Source organism: Canis aureus, chromosome 4 (genome assembly GCF_053574225.1).
Source record: "Canis aureus isolate CA01 chromosome 4, VMU_Caureus_v.1.0, whole genome shotgun sequence".
NCBI classification, from domain to species: domain Eukaryota; kingdom Metazoa; phylum Chordata; class Mammalia; order Carnivora; family Canidae; genus Canis; species Canis aureus.
Window position 1 is genome coordinate 2,719,632 of NC_135614.1, and position 19,421 is coordinate 2,739,052.

Here is a 19,421-nt window from a genome sequence, read left to right on the forward strand (position 1 = left end):
CTAATGTATACCAGCTACTGAGGTAAACTAATTTGACTTTAATTGGTTAAATTAGTATTGATTTTCCTAAGTTAAAACCATTGATTAAAGGAGATAATGCAATTTCTTAAAAAAGCCTGAGGAAATTAGGATTCTTTTGTTTTGTTTTGTTTATTTATTTATTTATTTATTTATTTATTTATTTATTTATTTATTATTTTTGGAAATTAGAATTCTAAGGCAAAATTACACATACCAGGCGGTTTGGATTTGTTTTCCTGAAGTTGTTGGCTTTCTAATGCTTACTATTCTAGAATTTTCTTGTTGATTTCCTGAATAAAAATAATTTTTTTCCAGTTAAAATCAGGTTCTAAATAAAAAGTTGCTAGGTTCATGGTGGAAAAAAGAAAACTGTCTGTTGGACCAGATGACTTTATGATCCAAGTGTATCTACATGAGCATAGGTATGTATTTAATGTTTATATGTCTCTGTGTTATATTGTATATATGTATGTGTGTATATAGTGTTAAGATATGTTAAGATATCTAAGAAGCTTTCCCAAATATTTCCAAAGAGTAGAGATTATTTCCCATTATGGTACTCTTCTGCAGTGACTATAGGTGGGTGAGTTATAGTTACCCTTTACAACATGCTCCCTGGTTTATCTTCCTGGAGCCCCTCAAAGTATCTCACGACCTTGAGATCATGATCTGAACTGAAATCAAGAATCTGGTGCTTAACCCTGACTGAGTCACCCAGGAGCCCCAGATAATCTGCACTTTTTATGAGTTTTTCAGGTGATGATTTTGCATCCACCTCTCTAGCTGACTACAGAACAAAGTATGGGCTTCACCGCTTTATTTTTTATTTTTTAAGATTATTTATTTATTTATTCATAAGAGACACAGAAAGAGAGGCAGAGACACACAGGCAGAGGGAAGAGAAGCAGGCTCCATGCAAGGAGCCCGATGTGGGACTCGATCCTGGGAATCTGAGATCACACCCTGAGCCAAAGGCAGATGCTCAACCTCTGAGTCACACAGGCATCCCAGGCTTCACTACTTTAGAGAAAGATGTTATAATTAAAACTTATTCAAGAATTTCAGAAGAATCAAATTTCAGAATCTGACACAAATTCGAGAAGTTTTCGAGGAATAACCTCTAATAAGTAGTTCCAGAATTCAAGCCAGAAACATTACAGGTAAATTCATCACAATTTTAAGAACAGAAACAGGTTTTTATAAATGATTTTATAAACAAAGAAAATCATACAGGCCCTTTTAGATTTGTTCTATACAGTTATTAAAATCTTATCAAATTTCAGTAATTTCCTCTTTAATTCATATTTGATAAATAGCTACATTCCTATAGAAATACATTTAAAAGACAAAAATAAAAATGTCTGATCTTGATAGCAAGAACGATTTCAAATTTTCTAGAAAATAATCAACAAGAAACGTGTAAGACTCTATGAAGAAAGCATATACTTATGCCGAATGATAAAAAGATTAATACAATTAAGACTTTTCAAAGTAGTGGTAGTTGCCAGGGGCTGAGGTGGGGGTGGGGGGGAAATGGGAAGACCATGGTCAGAGTATAGACTTTCATTCATTAAGATGAATAGGTTCTGGGGGGCTAATATACAAAATGGTGATTATAGTTAATAATACTACATCACATACTTGAAATTTGCTGAGTCAATCTTAAGTAGTTTCACCACATACAAAGAAATGGTATGTGTGTGAGGTGATGGATCTTCTAATTTATGATGTATATGTATGCTAGACCATTACATTGCACATCTTTTTAAAAATCACATTATATATATATAATTTTTAATTTTCCATCATATCTCAATAAATCTGGAAAAATGTTTTAAATAAAACAAATTTTTTTTTTTAAGTAGACATGGGAAGGGCGCCTGGGTGGCTCAGTCAGTTAAGCATCTGCCTTCAGCTCAGGTCATAATCCTGGGGTCCTGGGATCAAGCCCTGAGGGGGCTCCCTGCTCAGTGAGGAGTCTGCTTTTCCTTCACACTCTGCAGCTCCTCCTGATTGTGCTCTCTCTCTCTAATAGATAAATAAAATCTAAAAAAAAAAAAAAATTAGACATGGGAAGAAAATCATAACAATTATAATTATAAGAAAATTATAACAACATTAGCCAGTATAAAAGTGTAAGAAAGGGGCTACCTGGCTCAGTTGGTAAATTATGCAACTCTGGGTCTCAGGGTTATGAGTTCAAGCCCCATGTTGAATGTAGAGCTTACATAAAAATAAAATCTTTAAAAAAAGAAGTGCAAGAAAGTACTTTAAAAACTCCAAAAAAAAAAAAAAAAAAAAAAAAAACCTCCAAAATAGGGATCCCTGGGTGGCGCAGCGGTTTAGTGCCTGCCTTTGGCCCAGGGCATGATCCTGGAGACCCGGGATTGAATCCCATGTCGGGCTCCGGGTGCATGGAGCCTGCTTCTCCCTCTGCCTATGTCTCTGCCTCTCTCTCTCTCTCTGTGTGACTATCATAAAAAAATAAATTAAAAATAAATTAAAAAAAATTAAAAAACTCCAAAATATCAACATTTTTGTTATTGACAGGAAACAATATCATTGGACAGAAAAGAAAGTCCGAAAGAGGATTGAGTATACAATTAGAATTAATATAATTTAGAAATCTATAAATAATAAAAAACTATTATAGGATAACCACCATACTAATATGGATTCAATCAGTAAATGTCAAAATGGAGCTTTTGAGCACACAGAATGATTGCATACCATGCCATGAAATGTATTAGTGTATATTGAAATATTGATTTATAAACCCATGTTTCAGCTTTCAGGTTGATAAAATTCCTCAACAAAATATCAAATGTGTAACTAGATCATTACCTCAGATAGACCTTCTTTGTTGCCTGGAGAGTTAAATTTTTTTAGATAACAAACTGGATTATTCTCTTGAATTCTACTGGGTTTCAGTGGATTCTATTGTATCATCCTCTTGTGAAGCACTGGCATCCCAAACTTAGCACAACCAAAATTGAACTTGTGATCCCCAATTGACTTTCAATTTTATCTTTGTCCTCAATTTTCCCACCTCAAAAATGCCACCCCATTGGCACAATTATCCGTGGCTCCGGTGAGTCTGTGATAACTGGCTGGCCATCATCCTTCCTATCCAATCTAATCTGAAGTTATGGTCGATGATCTCTGGAATGTTATTTTCATTAAATCTAAGATGTCCTCATGTAGAAGAAGCACAAGTATCATATGCACCATCATGAGAGATTAAAATTAAAAAGAAAGAACCCTGCTAACTAAACTACAGCACGTGTTAAATTTTAAAATATATCTTAATTTCAGAGATCTTAATACTTGCCAAATTCACAGCCATCACAGTAGCAAAAGTGATTGTCACTATCATGGATGGACAGGATAACCTCTGTAGATCTTTCACTCACCTTCTTACCTTACTGTAATGTGCCACACACAGCAGCTGGTCGTCTTTTAATATGCAAATCTGATCCTGTTTTCCTGTGTAAAAACTTTCACTGATTTTCAACTTAGAATATGATTTCTAAAATATTTTGACCACTGTCTGCAATACCGTGCATGATCTGGCCCCTGACTTTCCCAAGCACTTGGTGGAAGCCTCTCTGTTCCTTATTATGCCTCAACTTGTTAGCCTTCTTATTACCATGTCTCCATATTATTCCCTTGCCCTCTCATTCTACTCAACTTCTAATCTTGTTAATCTTTAGGGATTCAGCCTTCTCTGCCCTTTGGATTAGGTAAATGTCTCTTTAGAGTCAAGTGTTTTGGCACCATCTTTGTCACCTACATAGATTTATCACTGTACTTGCTGAATCATTGGATGATGCATATAATTAAATTTAAACTTTTATTGCATTGTCACACACATAACAAAAAGAAATAAAATGTAATGTACAGTTAAAGAGATTATCAAAAAGGGGAGTTGCCTGCATGGCTCAGTAGGCTAAGGGTGGGACTCTTGATCTCAGCTCAGGTCTTGATCTCATAGTCATAAGTTTGAGCCCCACTTTGGGCTCCACACTAGGTGTGGAGCTTAGTCAAAAAGAAAAAAAAAAAAAGAAGATTATCAAAAAGGAGAGACTCCTGCAATTACCTGCCTCAAAAAAGAGAACATCAAAGGACGTGGAGGAGGGTCCACCCAACGTGTCGACCTTAATTGTTAAGTGCCCCCTGCTGCGCCCCCCCCACCCACCCCTGTGGCTTCAGTTACCCACTTATCATCTTTTTATACCATAGTGTAGATATGATTGTTTTGAACTTTTCTGTTTACAGTTTATTTTACTTTATTTGTAAAAAGATTTTATTTATTTATTTATTAATGAGAGACACATAGAGAGGCAGAGACACAGGCAGAGGGAGAAGCAGACTCCATGCAGGGAGCCCAATGTGGAACTAGATCCCAGGACTTCAGGATCATTCCCTGGGCCAAAGGCAGGTGCTCAACCACTGAGCCATCTGGATGTTCCTATAGTTTATTTTATTTTGTGTTTATTTTTGCACTTAATGTTATTTTTGCATAATTTATCAGTTTTGTAAGTAGCCCGTCCTCACTGATGTAAAAACACTTATCTAATTTTCTATTTTTTAGGAAATTTGATGAAATATAAAAAATAAAACATTATATTGGTTAGGTATATAGCATAATGATTTGGTATTTGTATATATTGCAAATTATCACTACAATAAGTTAACGTCCGTCATAACAAATAATTACAATTTTTTCTTGTGATGAGCTCTACTCTCTTATCAACTTTCAAATGCACGACGCAGCATTATTAACTACAGTTATGTCTTTAAAAAAAATATTTCCCTCCTCCACATCATGATATTCTCACACATGATGTTTGAGGGGGTTCCTTCTTTGCATTTACATTTAGTACTATAATTCATCTAATATTCAATTTTGATATCTTCATATACACTCCAGTGTCAGTCCAGTCATAAGTCATGTATCCATACATATGGATCTGTTTCTGGGCTTTTTATTCTTTCTGGTTGGCCAATTTATCTAACATTGCTTCAATAGGGTACCCTTTTTAAAAAAGATTTTATTTATTTATTCATGAGAGACACAGAGAGAGAGAGGAAGAGACAAGGCAGAGGGAGAAGCAGGCTCCCTGCAGGGAGCCTAATGAGGAACTTGCTCCTGGAACTCCAGGATCACACCCTGAGCTGAAGGCAGATGCTAACCACTGAGTCACCCAGGTGTCCCTAGGACACTTACTTAAATACTGTATTTTCAAAAGGATATTTAGTAGAGAATCTGGTATACCTTAGACTTCTTCTTCAGGAGCATTTCTCTTTTTTGTTTTTTTAGATTTTCACATAAATTGTAGGTTGAGTTCATCAAGTTCTAAAAAAAAAAAAGAAAAAAACAGATTTTTGTGTAATGCATTTATTTGTTTATTATTTATCTTATTTTCTTGTGGGACTTTGTTTTAATTGATTGTGAGATGTATGAAAAAGCTTTAGAGATAATTTGCAGAAAGTAACAATTTTTAGGGTCTTACTATCTTCCCATTTGACATGACTTACATCTGACTTTAAAAGGTAGCCATGGATGCTAGAAATGCATTCTTATACCTTAACGTAATAAGGAATAATATGATTTGAGGTTAAGCTTCATTTCCTTTTAAGTCTAGTATATTCCTGGCTCATGCTTTCTTTAGGGCAGGGGTTGGCTAATTACAGACTGTGGGGTCAAATATGACCTGGTGCATTTTATAAATAAGGTTTTATGAAATACATTGATATCCATCTATTTATATTGTCAGTGATTGCATTTCTGCTACAAAAGTAGGACTAAATAGTTGCTACAGATTGTACCACCCACAAAGCCATATTATCTGTATGGCTAGCTCTTTACAGAAAATACTTGCTTACCTCTGTTTTAGGATACAATGCTTTATGGTCTACACAAAGGATTTATTTCTTTGGTTTCCATTTGTACCCGCTAGGTCCTGGAGCCTGCTACCATCACTGCTTGGTATCTCATCTTCTCCTCTATTCAGGAAATGGCAGATGTCCTTGGAGAAAAGATGTCCCAATGCTAAGCTCAACTACTTGTGTTTTCTTCTCTTACTTCATTCTTTATGTTCTTATCATGCTGCATCATTTCTATGTCTTTGAAGACATTTTAAAAACACATTTTCCAGTATTTCTCATCATTCTTAGTGAAAAGGTTGGTACACATTACATAATATGCCATCAGTGTAGGCAGAATACTCTATACTTAAAAACATTTATATATCTGGGGGCACCTGTCTGGCTCAGTCGGGTAAGTGTTCAACTCTTGATTTTGGCTCAGGTCATGATCTCAGGGTCATGACTTCAAGCCCCATGTTGGGCTCTGCACTGAGCATGGAGCCAGCTTGAGTTCTCTCTCCTTCTCATTCTGCCCCTCCTTGCTCACAAGCTGTATAAATAAGTAAGTAAGTAAGTAAGTAAGTAAATAGATATTTTCAAAATCATATATATCTGTCTATCTAGGACATCATCTTCATGAGGTTCAGAATTGTGTTCCTGTTCTTTTTAAAAATATATCTCTAGACTCTACTGTAGAATTAGCATTATGTTAAATAAATGGGTGTGGAGTCATATATATTGTAGATCTCAGGTGCATTCCTGACCTGGCTCTTGTTGCACAGAACATTACTTCCCCAAATTGAACTATCTTCCATCAGCGGAAGCAAGGACAGGCAAGAGCTTGATAAATATTATTTATAACATAAGATATTAAAAATTCTGAATTATAACAAAATGGTACTTTACGAGAAATGTAAAACTGAACTTTATTGGTTAAACACTTGAATTTATTAAACTGCTTATGGTTGTTAAAACTCAAGAACTTGCTTTAAAGTTTGGAGAAGTGCCTTTTCTCCTTCTGGGAATAGATCTTTCATATAAATAATAAGTGGGCTTAATGCTCCCCCTCAAAGAGAAGACCCAGATGTCTGTAGAATAGAGCTTTAGTTCCAAATAAGATTCATTTTTCCGAGGGCCTATAATTGTAACTCGAGAGCTTTTGAATTGATTCCATACTGAGATGAACAGAGGTTCTTAAATAGACTCTTTTTAAAGATTTTAATTTATATGAAGTGGTCATTCATGTTATAGGGTCAATTAGCCAATATATGATATAGAAGAAATACCACATGTACTATCACATTTTTAGGAAAGTTCTGAAGAATGTGGTATGATTTTGACGATGTACTAACATGGATCATCTAGTTATGCATATTAAAGACAATATAGTACAGATAATTCATGTAATTATTTATTACAAAATCACATTAATTTTAAACTTTTCTCTTTATATATGATCAGTACATTCAAATATAAGAAAAAGTCACAAAATTAAAAGTAGCCTAATTTTACCATTTGACTTTGACTCCTGAACTTAAAGAAACTGTACGTAACTGATTTGCCTACGTTAGAGGGTTAGTGTTCCAGACCTCTTCCCCCTCCATTTCTTCTTTATTAGAGTATTGGTATGTATTAGGAAATGATCTAGCTTATGTGATCTCATGGCAGGTGAGAAAAGACCAGATCCTAAAGATTCCTGTAGTGTTCACTGGATCTTCCTGGGACTACTGTGGAGCTAGATTGATCTACCACTTGATCTTTTGAACGTGGAGGAGCAATCTCTTTGGCTAGTTGGATTGGTTATACTGGTTCCATTACTGCAATTGAGATTTAGCCTCTGATCCAACATTCCTGCTCTCTACAAGCTTTCAGGTAGGCTGATACCTAGTTATCTCAATGTCACCTTGCTGGGCAAGCTGCAGTTCCCAGGATTCCCAGGATCCTTGTGTCCCAGGTACAAGGCTTATAGAACCATGGGTCCTACCTTACCTCCTTTACTAAATTTCCTTTTGCTGACCTTTATATTTCTTGTGGTGTCATCAAACGGTTTACTTATATATTCTTTGAACTAAAATTTTAAGTGCTTCCTATATATAAGTTGGTGACATTTGCATATAGCAAAACATCTTAGAAGCATGGACATTAAATGTTAATAGTGTCTGTGTATAATCTAGTTCATGTGGCTTTCATATTTTTTTTGCTTTTTTAAAACTCTATGTGATACTATTGTATTCCAAGAAAAGAGAAATAAGTGGAAAAAATGAGCCAAATGCTTTATGTGAAAGCTGACAAAGGACATAGCCTATATGGTAAGTGTGTGAAATGGTAATTTTATTAGAAAACCAAATAAGTGATAAATAAAATTAAAATATTTACCTTCTTACCTAACAAATCAGAACATATTATGCCCATTATTATTCTACTATAGGGATACATTTTTGAGGTTTGCATGAAAACAAATTGTAATGGCAATCCAAGATCAGAGAGGAGAAATGGTTTTGATTATTTTGGTACTCATTAGGAGTCATGTCTTTCTGCTTCAATTTGGAAGAGTTTCTTGGTCTCACCTTGTATTTATTGCTTGACCTTGAGATTTGTGAAGACCACTGGTTAGTTATCTTTTTTAGAATGTTCTTGATTTGGAGTTTGCCTGAGGTTTACACAGGATTTGATAGAGGTTTCACATTTTTGAAGGCATACCACAGCAGTGATTGTGTCCTTGGGGCACCTGGGTGGCTCCGTCGGTGAAGCCTCTGATTTTGGCTCAGGTCATGATCCCAGGGTCATGGGATTAAGCCCCACATCATGTTCCCTGCTCAGTGAGGAGTCCACTTCTCTCTCCCTCTACCCCTACCCGCTGCTTCTGTTCTCTCTCTCTGTCAAATAAATAAATAAAATATACATTTTTAATTGTGATTGTGTCCTCATGCATCAAGAACCCCTTGTCATTTGTTCACCCCATTACTGATGTCATTAACTTTAATATTTTAGGAGCATATTTGAGAAGAGGTAGATATCTGATTCATCATCGGTTTTTACTAGGATATGTCAAATGATTTTCTGACCACATTGTTATTACTGCACTTATCAGTTAGCATTCTATTAGAGGGAAGAGTGTATCTCTCTTTTTCATTTATTTATTTTAGTATAGACTCATGTATTCCTATTTCATTTATTCCATGTGATATAATCCATTTACATCATTACTGTTACACTGAAATTATCCCAGACTCAGTGGGAGCTCCTTCAAGCTTATGTTTGTATACTAATGAGGCTTTCCTGTCATTCTCTGAGCAACTCTTTACCTTCTGGAGTAAGAAGCTGCTTCCAGGTTTATCAGATATTTCCTACTCCAGTGCTGCAATAATTTCTCTATGAAGACAAGCTTACTTTAAGTGAATGATATTTGTAAATTACTGTGTGCCAGGTGTATTCATTGCTACTGGGGTGCTGTTACTTCCAGTCCCTCACAGTGGACAGAAATAAAAAATGCAGACTTTTACAGTCACTTGTGGAGCTGAAGGACAGAGCAAGTACTATGCTTATGCCAGCAATCTAAGGTGTATCTGAAATGAAGCCAATTAATAAGATAACATTGCAAAATTGTGTGGAACCTATGAATTATTATCCTGAAATATCCTCTGACTTTACCTTTAAATATCTTCTAAACTATTCTCAACATAATAGTATTGATTATTCTCAGAGATAGATTCAAATTGCATAGAACGGTTTAATATTAAAAGAAGCACTAATAATTTTGGTATCTTCCTGTTTAGGTTAAATAGTTGTTCACATGGAATTGAATTTTAACGACTCTTATTTGCTAGATTGTGGCACATCAGCCAATACTCAAAAATTAATATGAAAAGAATAGTTCTAAAACATCCTTTCCCTTTGTAGAATTTTATTTCAAAGGAAAGGTTTTCACACACTAAAAATTATCTTCTCTCTGGTTTGCTCTTCTTAAAAGCCAAATATATTTCTTTCTTTTTAATGAGAAATACTTCAGGAAGATGAATCCCAAAGAATGTATAGCTCCATATAAATAAAAATAACACATTTTCTGTCAAATATGAATTTATTTATTAACATATTTCTGAGAAGTTGCTTTCCTGAGAGAGACAGAATCCCCGGGCTCATAATTTATAAGACCGATAGTGTACAAAGGTATACTTAGAAAGCCATTATAGCACTGACATAAAATAATATTCTAGCACAAGTTTGTAATAAAGATCACACTAAAGAAAACAAGTATTCTGGTGTTCATTGTTTCAGAAAGTAGGAATGTTTGAACATTGTTTGAGGAAGTATAAAAAAATGAAATCTGAACATGGCTCAAAATATATCTTGAGAACATAGTTATTCATAACTCTTTAAATAAGATTACTTCTAGATTCTTGACCAAGAGCTGGAAGTTGGTGCTTTGTCTTGTTTGCCATAATGCAGAGCAACACTATAAAATAAAATATAAAATAAACTTTCTCTATTTCTGAGATATTGTTTGGATCTGACCAGAGGTCTTGGCAGAATGTTCATTTTCATATCAAATCTTAGGTAAGCAGTTCCATTACTTGAATGAATTTACATTTGTACTGAGTGTTTATTGGAAGACCCATTCATCCTTAAATGATATACTATCCTAACCAAATTAGTTTTGATTATGTGAGAAGGATGATTCTTGGTTTTTAGATTTTAAAATTAATATATTAATACATAATCATTTAAATAAAAGACACTATTTTTTAATATTTTATTTGTTTATTTGAGAGACAGTGAGAGAGAGAGAGAGCACAAACAGCGGGAGGAGCAAAAAGAGAGGAAGAGACAAAGAATCTCAAGCAAACTCCCTGCTGAGTGTGGAGCCTGACTGGGGGCTCAATCCCAGGACCCTGAGAACATGACCTGAGCTGAAATCAGAGTCAGATGCTTTACCAACTGAGTCACTCAGGTGCCACAAAAGAAGGCCATTTAAATAAAACTTTTTTCTTCAGGAAATAGTTTATGGGACGCCTGGGTGGCTCAGTGGTTGAGCGTCTGCCTTTGGCTCGGGGCATGATCCCGGGATTCGGGATGGAGTCCCACATCAGGCTCCCTTCATGGAGCCTGCTTCTCCCTCTGCCTGTGTCTCTGCCTCTCTCTCTGTGTCTCTCATGAATAAATAAATAAAATCTTAAAAAAAAATAAAAAAAAATAACCTCATTATACTCTGTGCCTATAATCCTAACATATCTTTTCAATTATTCTTTCTTTTAAAATTTTTATTGATTTATGATAGTCACAGAGAGAGAGAGAGAGAGAGAGAGAGGCAGAGACACAGGCAGAGGGAGAAGCAGGCTCCATGCACCGGGAGCCCGATGTGGGATTCGATCCTGGGTCTCCCGGATCGTGCCCTGGGCCAAAGGCAGGCGCTAAACTGCTGCGCCACCCAGGGATCCCCCCTAGATTTTATTTTTGATGGATCACCAATAGCATAATAACATGATTACTTACAACAATGTGGCAGATATTTTGTTACTTGCAATAATATGTTTTCCTTATGTTGATTTGCATGTATATTCTAAAGGAATTGGTTAGAAAAATCCCCAGGAGCTGTGGCTAAGAGAACTGCCCCAGTTCTTATCTGGTTTTCTTCTTGTGTCAGATTTTTCTGATTGTCAAATCCTTCTGATAATCCAGGGTGTCTCCCACAAGCCTTTCCCTTCGTCATCTGTGCAGAGGTGCTGCATTTTCATAATTTTGAACTTGACTGAACTTAGTCTCCTTGTGCAGCTACTCATAGTTTAGGCATGAATTATCAGATGCCTTTTAAAATTGCCTTATTAAAAAAATAAAACAAAATAAATAAAATTACCATGTTAATAAGTTTTTTCCCAAATATTCATGTCGCTCACTCTTCTTTTTTTAAGATTTTATTTATTTATTTGAGAGAGAGAGAGAGAGAGAGAGAGAGAGAGAATGGGGAGGAAGGAGCAGAAGGAGAGTGAGAAGCAGATTCTGCACTGAGTGTGGAGCCTGACCTGGGGCTCAGTCCCACGACACTGAGATCATGACCTGAGCCAAAATCAAGTCAGATGCTCAACCTACTGGATCCTACTCACATCATTTACTCTTGATTCAACAATGGCTTGTCTTTCATTTGCACCCCAGCCCAAATACAACCCAGATTCTCTGTTGTGTCTGAGTCTTCACAGACGTTATCAGTGTTTTTTTTTAAATTTGAGAACTGAGTTCTAATTGATTTTGGCTTTTTATTAGAAATCTGTTAAATTGTAACAGCTTAATTTCTCACACATCAATATTGTTGAACTCATTCAGTTCTCAAGTATTTGAAACATAGTTTTGGTGCTTACTTTTAGTAACAACAAACAAGCAACACTGGTTTTGTTGAGTTTCATTTTTCTTAGTAATAAAATGTTGCATTTGATCAGAACCTTGTTCTATTGATAGGATATTTCAGTGAGTATCATTACTCAGTGACAGTATTTGATGTTAGTTTTTCTTTTCTGCTAAAATTATTGGTTTCCTTTCTTGGCATCATAACCTTGCTCCCCCCTGCTGAGGTACCAATTGTATGTTGGATATCTATGATGTAGCCATTCAGTTTAGGGTACCAGGCACCATTGTACTTCACCCTGATCAGGTGTAACAATAATAACCTACAAGTAAGGTACATCTTGTTTAAGTACTATTGTAATCAAAGCCAAAATGAATATTTCTACTAGATTCTTTTTGAAATATGTTAACACAAAATTGAAATATGGAGAAAAAAGAATAAATTTTCAGTAACTAAAGAGGATTGTGGTTCATCATATGCATATCATATATTTATGGATATTCACATCATACATATAGGTATATATAAGAATCATATTTAATTCTGAGTTGTGAAGAAGAAACTTTATATATTTAATAGGCATATAAATATCGTTTAAAATTTATAGAAAATTTTGGTGTGTATATTAAATTCCAGAGAATTATAGCTTTTGAATTGAATTTTAATTTTAAATATTTCAGTTACTAGGCATCAGGTGTGGTGAAGTTATCAAATCTCATGTTATCTTCTCCATATCTGTAATATGAGGATATCAATAGCATACATCTCAAAGAGTTTTTGAAAGGTTTTTTTTTAAAGTTTTTGCTAAAGTCCATAGTTAATGTACAGTGTAATATTAATGACAAGTGTACAATATAGTGATTCTATGTTACAATACAACACCCAGTGCTCATCATGACAAGTGTACTCTTTCACCTCCATCATCTATTTCCCCCAGCCCCTCACCCACCTCCTCTCTGGTACCATCAGTTTGTTCACTGTACTTAAGAGTCTGTTTCTTGGTTTGGCTCCCTTTCTCTTTTTCCCCCCCCCTCTGTTTGTTTGTTTTGTTTGCTCAATTCCACATATGAGTGAAATCATATGACATTTGTCTTTCTCTGACTGATTTACTCTACTTAGCATAATACTCTCTATCACCATCCATGTCATTGCAAATGGTAAGATTTCATTCTTTTTGTTGGCCAAGTAACATTCTAATATGTACATATACACACACACAAACACTTCTTTATCCATTCATCAGTCTGATGGACACTTGGGCTGTTTCCATAATTTGGCTATTGTAGATAATCCTGTTATAAACATTGTAAATAATGGGGGGATCCCTGGGTGGCTCAGTGGTTCAGCGTCTGCCTTTGGCCCAAGGTGTGATCCTGGAGTCCCGGGATCAATCCCACGTCAGGCTCCCAGCATGGAGCCTGCTTCTCCCTCTGCCTGTGTCTCTGCCTCTCTCTCTCTCTTGTCTATCATGATTAATAATAATAAAAAAACCCCCACAACATTGTTAAGTAATGCTGCAAAAGATACATTTAACCCTTTGAGTTAATATTTTTGTATTTTTTGGGTAAATACCTAGTAATGCAATTGCTGGATAATAAGGTAATTCTATTTTTAACTTTTTTGAGGAATATCCATACTATTTTCCATGTTAGTTGCACCAGCTTGCATTCCCATCAACAGTGCAAGAGGGTTCCCCTTTCTCCACATCCTCACCAACACCTCCTATTTCTTGTATTGTTGACTTTAACCATTCTGACAGGGGTGAGTTGCTATCTCATTGTGGTCGTGATTTGCATTTCTCTAATGATAAGCGATATTGAGTATCTTTTCATGTGTCTATTGGCCATTTGTATTTTTTTTTTTTTTTTTTTGGAAAAATGCCTATTCGGGTCTTCTGCCCATTTTTCATTTTTTAAATTTTAATTTTTAAAAATATTTTTTTAGTTATTCATTTGAGGGAAAGAGACACAGAGGGCACAAGCATGGGGAGAGACAGAGGGAGAGGGAGAAGCAGACTCCCCTCAGATCCCCCCATATCAATGGGGCTCGATCCCACGACCTAGAGATCATTACCTGAGCAAAGGTAGACATCCAACCACCTGAGCCACTTAGGCATCCCATTCGGCCCATTTTTAATTGGATTATTCATTAATAAATAATGAATGAAGTGTTTGTAATTGTCCACAAGATAGATAGTAAATGTTGTTATAATTATCACCATTATTAGTAGCAGTTATTATTGTAGAATAAGATGCGTGTATCCTCTTTTGCCCTAACAGCCTGTACAGATCATTGTCTAAGATGGTGGACTAACAGGAGGGTGTTGAACTAGTGATTTGTGAAGTATTTTACTTCCATCTGGGAACAAATGCCTCTTATCTTGTGGCGTACAGTTTTGTGTTTAAGAACAATTTTTCTTTTATTTTCTTTTATTTTCCATTGAGAGAGCAAGAATCATGACATAATTACATTCATACTGAAGCTTCCAGAATCCGGTGAGGGTGCCCAGAGATGTCAAAATTTCAGCCATGTTTATTTTTGTGCACAGACATGGAGGAAGTGTGTGAAATAGTTGCTGTGCCTTAATTCAGCTCTATGGGGCTGAGCTTTGGAGCAACCGCAAGTCCCCAAGGAAATGTCATTAGTCACTCTATGCCCAGTCCCAGGAAGATGGGATGGCAGTCTGCCATAGCATCTGTGCTCACTTTCCACTGAGTCACTCTGATCTCTCCTGAACTCACCCACTCTTCCCTAAAATCCTGCATTCACAATATGTGGTATACCGCAGAGCACTCCCTGAGTGAAATAAATAGAAATCTGTAAGCTAAAAATAATAGATTATATGATATGGTAATTGTCAGCCTACTCAATCTTCTCAGGCTGCTTTCTACAGCTTTTAAATGTGTGTGTGTGTGTGTGTGTGTGTGTGTGTGTGTATGTATTTAATTTTTTCTTCTATTGCCATCTGCTCTAGTCCAGTGAGAGCATTTCCTGCTGTGCCTCTCCTGCTCCTGCAAGTCCTCCCATGCCAACTCTCTGACATTCTTTTGGATCCTTTGGCATAGTTCTTTTTTATTCTCCAGCACTGCTTCTCTCTTATTTCATGGCTTAGCATCACCAACCTATGCTCCCAACATAGCAGAGATGTCCAATCTTTTCAGGACTTGCTACTAGCATAATCTGATAGCTGCATCAACAAGCTTGTGTGTTGTTGAAAATAAAATGGTATTATTAGGCAAAAAAGCAAAACAGCAAACAAGAGCTAAGATAAAATTCCAAACCAAATGAAAGTAAAACTTAAATTTTTAACACACTGACATGTTCTTGAAGGTTTATTTGTCTCTCCTTTTATTAGAATGCAAGTTTCTGTGAGTAGAAACTTCCTTGTTCGTCATTGGTGCTTGGTAATGTATATATTTTTATAAGGAAAGAAATTATAAGAGACTATTTTATTCTTTTTAAAAAAGACTTACTTATTTATTCATGAGAGACACACAGAAAGAGAGAGAGGCAGAGACACAGGCAGAGGGAGAAGCAGGCTGCATGCAAGAAGCCTGATGTGGGAATCGATCCTGGGTCTCCAGAATCATATCCTGGGCTGAAGGCAGGAGCTAAACCGCTGAGCCAGGCAGGTGTCCCCGAGACTATTTTATTCTATTTTTTTTGGTATTTTTTTTATTGGAGTTCGATTTGCCAATATATAGCATAACACCCAGTGCTCATCCCATCAAGAGCCCCCCTCAGTGCCCATCACCCAGTCACCCCAACCCCCACCCACTTCCTCTTCCACTACCCCTTGTTCCTTTCCCAGAGTTAGGAGTCTCTCATGTTCTGTATCCTTCTCTGATATTTTCCACTCATTTTCTCTCCTTTCCCCTTTATTCCCTTTCACTAATTTTTATATTCCCCAAATGAATGAGACCAAATAATGTTTGTCCTTCTCCAATTGACTTACCTCACTCAGCATAATACCCTCCAGTTCCATCCACGTTGAAGCAAATGGTGGGTATTTGTCATTTCTAATGGCTGAGGAATACTGTATACATAGACCACATCTTCTTTATCCATCATCTTTCGATGGACACCGAGGCTCCTTCCACAGTTTGGCTATCGTGGCCATTGCTGCTAGAAACATCGGGGTGCAGGTGTCCCGGCGTTTCATTGCATCTGTATCTTTGGGGTAAATCCCCAGTAGGGCAATTGCTGGGTTGTAGGGCAGGTCTATTTTTCACTCTTTGAGGAACCTCCACACAGTTTTCCAGAGTGCCTGCACCAGTTCACATTCCCACCAACGGTGCAAGAGGGTTCCCCTTTCTCCACATCCTCTCCAACATTTGTTGTTTCCTGTCTTGCTAATTTCCCCCATTCTCACTGGTGTGAGGTGGTATCTCATTGTGGTTTGGATTTGTATTTCCCTGATGGCAAGTGATGCAGAGCATTTTCTCATGTGCTTCTTGGCCATGTGTATGTCTTCTTTGGTGAAATTTCTGTTCATGTCTTCTGCCCATTTCATGATTGGACTGTTTGTTTCTTGGGTGTGGAGTTTAAGAAGTTCTTTATAGATCTTGGCTACCTGCCCTTTATCTGATAGGTCATTTGCAAATATCTTCTCCCATTCTGTAGGTTGTCCTTTAGTTTTGTTGACTGTTTCTTTTGCTGTGCAGAAGCTTTTTATCTTAAGTCCCAATAGTTCATTTTTCCCTTGCTTTCATAGATATATCTTGCAAGAAGTTGCTGTGGCCATGTTCAAAAAGGGTGTTGTCTCTAGGATTTTGGTGGATTCCTGTCTCACATTTAGATCTTTCATCCAATTTGAGTTTTATCTTTGTGTATGGTGTAAGAGAATGGTCTAGTTCATTCTTCTGCATGTGGATGTCCAATTTTCCCAGCACCACTTATTGAAGAGACTGTCCTTTTTCCAGTGGATAGTCTTTCCTGCTTTGTCGAATATTAGTTGACCATAGAGTTGAGGGCCCATTTCTGGGTTCTCTATTCTGTTCCATTGATTAATGTGTCTGTTTTTGTGCCAGTATCATACTGTCTTGATGATCATCGCTTTGTAATACAACCTGAAATCTGGCATTGTGATGCCCCCTGCTCTGGTTTTCTTTTTCTTTTCTTTTTCCTGGCTATTCAGGGTCTTTTCTGATTCCACACAAATCTTAAGATGGTTTGTTCCAATTCTCTGAAGAAAGTCCTTGGTATTTTGATAGGAATTGCATTAATTGTATCAATTGCCCTGGGTAGCATTGACATTTTCACAATATTAATTCTTCCAATCCTTGAGCATGGAATATTTTTCAATCTCTCCATCTTCCTCAATTTCTTTCAGAAGTGTTCTATAGTTTTTAGGGTATAGATCCTTTACCTCTTTGGTGAGGTTTATTCCTAGGTATCTTATGCTTTTGGGTGCAATTGTTAATGGGATTGACTCCTTAATTTCTCTTTCTTCAGTCTCATTGTTAGTGTATAGAAATGCCACTGATGTCTGGGCATTGAATTTGTATCCTGCCACATTGCTGAATTGCTGTATAAGTTCTAGCAATCTTGGGATGGAGTCTTTTGGATTTTCTATGTACGGTACCATGTCATCTGCAAAGAGGGAGAGTTTGACTTCTTCTTTGCTAATTTGAATGCCTTTTATTTCTTTTCTGTTGCCTGATTGCTGAGGCTAGGACTTCTAGTACTATGGTGAATAGCAGTGGTGAGATTGGACATCCCTGTCGTGTTCCTGATCTTAGGGGAAAGGCTCCCAGTGTTTCCCCATTGAGAATGACATTTGTGTGGGCCTTTCATAGATGGGTTTTATGATGCTGAGGAATGTTCCCTCTCTCCCGACACCCTGAAGAGTTTTGATCGGGAATGGATGCTGTATTTTGTCAAATGCTTTCTCTGCATCTATTGAGAGGATCATATGGTTCTTGTTTTTTCTCTTGTTGATATAATCTATCACGTTGATTGCTTTATGAGTGTTGAACCAGCCTTGCATCCCGGGGATAAATCCCACTTGGTCATGGTGAGTAATCTTCTTAATGTACTGTTAGATCTTATTGGCTAGTATCTTGTTGAGAATTTTTGTATTTGGGTTCATGAGGGATATTGGTCTACGATTCTCCATTTTGATGGGGTCTTTGGTTTTGGAATTAAGGTGATGCTGGCCTCATAGAATGAGTTTGGAATTATTTCATCCCTTTCTATCTTTTGGAACAGCTTTAGTAGAATGGGTATTGTTTCTTCTTTAAACGTTTGATAGAATTCCCCTGGGAAGCCATCTGGCCCTGGACTCTTGTGTCTTGGGAGGTTTTTGATGACTGCTTCAATTTCCTCCCTGGTTATTGGCCTGTTCAGGTTTTGTATTTCTTCCTGTTCTAGTTTTGGTAGTTTGTGGCTTTCCAGAAATGCATCCATTTCTTCTAGATTGCCTAATTTATTGGCATATAGCTGCTCATAATATGTTTTTAAAATCATTTGTATTTCCGTGGTATTCGTTGTGATCTCTCCTTTTTCATTTGTGATTTTATTAATTTGAGTCTTTTCTCTTTTGTTTTTAATAAGGCTGGCTAATGGTTTCTCTATGTTATGAATTCTTTCAAAGAACCAACTCCTGGTTTTGTTAATCTGTGCTTCAGTTCTTCTGGTCTCTATTTCATTGAGTTCTGCTTGAATCTTTCTTAACTCTCTTCTTCTGCTTGGTGTAGGTTTTATTTGCTATTCTTTCTCCAGTTCCTTAAGGTGCAAAGTTAGCTTGTGTATTTGAGTTTTTCCCAATTGTTTGAGGGGTGCTTGTATTGTGATATATTTCCCTCTCAGGACTGCTTTTGTTGTATCCCAAAGATTTTGAACTGTTGTATCTTCATTCTCATTAGTTTCCATGAATCTTTTTAATTCTTCTCTAATTTCCTGGTTGACCCTTCCATCTTTTAGCAGGATGGTCTTTAACCTCCACGTGTTTGAATTTCTTCCAAATTTCTTCTTGTGATTGAGTTCAACTTTCAAGGCATTATGGTCTGAAAATATGCAGGGGACAATCCCAATCTTTTGGTGTCAGTTGAAACCTTATTTGTGACCCAGTATGTGGTCTATTCTGGAGAAAGTTCCACGTGCACTTGAGGAGAATGTGTATTCAGTTGTGTTTGGATGTAAAGTTCTGTAGATATCTGTGAAATCCATCTGGTCCAGTGTATCATTTAAAGCT

General features: G+C 36.5%; 1 long non-coding RNA gene across 1 annotated transcript; it reads right to left on the minus strand.

Annotated features, from left to right (window-relative positions):
* Positions 1-891: 891 nt before the first annotated feature.
* LOC144311762 (uncharacterized) lies at positions 892-6,368 on the minus strand. Its single transcript, XR_013377283.1, has 3 exons — positions 5,911-6,368; positions 5,300-5,380; positions 892-1,041 (listed from the first exon to the last, which is right to left on the minus strand). It is a non-coding gene; the product is annotated as an uncharacterized LOC144311762 (long non-coding RNA).
* Between the last annotated feature and the right edge of the window lie 13,053 nt (positions 6,369-19,421).